This window comes from Apis dorsata, unplaced genomic scaffold (assembly GCF_000469605.1).
Source record: "Apis dorsata unplaced genomic scaffold, Apis dorsata 1.3 scaffold_256, whole genome shotgun sequence".
NCBI classification, from domain to species: Eukaryota; Metazoa; Arthropoda; class Insecta; order Hymenoptera; family Apidae; genus Apis; species Apis dorsata.
The window spans coordinates 855,748-858,226 of NW_006263534.1; positions in this window are offsets into that span (position 1 = coordinate 855,748).

Below are 2,479 nucleotides of genomic sequence, written 5' to 3' on the forward strand. Positions count from 1 at the left end.
CGCGTGCAGTTATATCATTCTTTATGGGCGGCTATGGCCCCGGCTATACCCTTCGCTCGTTCACTTTCAAACCTCGTCCGCGCAATATTTGGCCGGGAGGCTTGATTTACACGCAGGCATAAAAATCCTCCCTCCCGCCCCGCCACCGTGTAGATATCACCTCCTTCGCCCGCCCACCTTCGTTTATTTCGCGAATTTGTTGCGCCCCCTTTGTTTACGGTGACGAACTTCGAAAATGAGTTTAGAACGTTCAGTTTGATAATTCGTCGCGAAAATTATTTTGATACTTGCGAAGTTAAAATTGGTTTACGCGGTAAATGTCGATGTAAAATGTAGTGAAACGAGAGAGATTCGCGTATACGTGTACGAATCAAGACTCTTCTCTTCTTTCCTTAAAATCTTGTGCGCGTATAAAAGTATTTATTAACGACGATTGATTCGATAAATTACAAAATAATGCGAACCTAATATTTTCTAAAAAAGAATATAAATAGATACACCGTTATTAATCGTATTGGCTTCTAGCTATAATTACAACGCGTCTTTCCTTAAATGCTACCATATCGTACCATTATTTAGAATTTTAAAAATTTAAAAATAATTTCTGATGATAAATTGTAACATAACAACCGATGTCTTGACAAATGGATAATTGTAAGACATTTCTTAAGAAAAAAAAAAAGAAGCTTCCTTTCAAAACTATCGATCGCTAGATCGTTTCAACTATGACCGAGAAAATTTGTCCGGAATTCCGCGTGCTCGATTTATTCCTCTCTCCGTACGTGCTTCAGAGAGAAAAAGAGAGAGAGAAGGGTGATCGATTCGAAGGACGTCGGACGGTGGTACGTCGTCTTTGTCGATGATGGCGTTCGGACGAAGGGGCTAATAAATAACGGGAGTATCAAAGGGTTATCAGATCTAAGCAGAGGTTCTAGGACTGGCGCAACTTCTGACACGTAGAGTGACGATGCCGTAATGTCGGTGGCAAAGTGTGCGCATGTGGGGTGAGTCCGTAGGGCAGAAGGAGAGGGAGGGGAGGGAGGCGCGCGAAGCTATTAAACTGACAGAAACACTTGCCACCCCCTCCTCTGTGACCCAGGCCACCCCCTCACCCAACCTCCGACTCTATGCCATCCCTTACTCTGGAAGCCCTTCGTCCCTTACTGCAACACCGGAGTTATTAATATTTTTCACACCCCCGAAAATTGTCTCCTGTGTGCTCGGCGTACCGACAACTTTTCGCTGTATCGGAGAAGCAATTTTACAGCCGTGTCACCGCCTGTCGCTGTCAAAACGGCCACGACAAGATACCCACCACGCGGCAAGGTCTCTCTCGACCATTCTCCCATTCTCCCACGAGAACACGACCAACACCATCAAATTTCTTATCGAATCTTCTAAATTTGCCGAAATTTATATTTAAAGTCCAATTTCTGAGAGAGAAAATATATAATTTCGTATTCGATCTAATTATTTATCTCGAGTGATTTTATTTCACGAGATTCGACACGGGAGAGATAGACGAAATTTCGAGATCGATGTGGACGAAGAGACTGGTTGTCAGCCGAATTCGTCGACCGTTAACGGTCATAGTCGCGGTGAAAGAAGAAGTAGCCAACTCGAGAGGAGCCTCGGGGATGAAATAAGAAAGAAGCGAGCGCTCGATGCGATCAAACAATCGGCTGTTGCTGTTGAGTGGTTCTCGGCCAGAGAGTCCGCGCAGTCGACTTCTTGATCTACCCCAAAGCGATTTGCGCGTCGCTCGACAAAGAATCGAGAGAGATCGAGAGAAAGGTGGCGGGTCGGAGAGATGGTGGAGCGGAGAGAAAGACAGAGGGATGGAATAATTGGAGCGCGATGGAACTAAGGTGGAAAGAAAAAAAAAAAAAAAGAAAGAAAAGAAAAGAAAAAAGGATCGAGAGACGTGCGTGTCCGTGAATGGCGCGTACCCTTAGCAACGAGCTCGCTCTATGTCCGTGAGTGCCCGAAATAGCGATTGGTGAATCCACAGCGTCGTATGGAGTCGCTTCAACGGTCGTGACGGGAGTCTATAATTTGTGTTCGAGTCGAGTTGGTTCTCCGCGTTGTGTACGCACACGCCTTCACTGCCTTTCGAACGCGCGCTGCCCTCTAATGTGCCATTGAGAGCCACGTTATGTGGCATAAGTAGTCGGGAGAGGAAGAAAGAGAACGACGAGAAAGAGAGAGAGAGAGAGAGAGAGAGAGAACTCTCTATGAATCTCAGGAGCACCGCCCTCCTGCCTCGAGGAACTTGAGACGCGATTGTTGTGCGCCGCGTGCACACCGTGTACCAGAAGCATTGTCCCTCGTTAGAGGCCACCGGAAGTCACCGGAAGACGATCAACTAACGGAAGACCCTCTACCTTCCAACTCCTCCTGCCGACGCCCTCCCTATTTCGTGCTTTGCAGCTTGTCTCTGGCCCCCTCCCCCCGCGGAGACGTCACGTTTTATACCGAC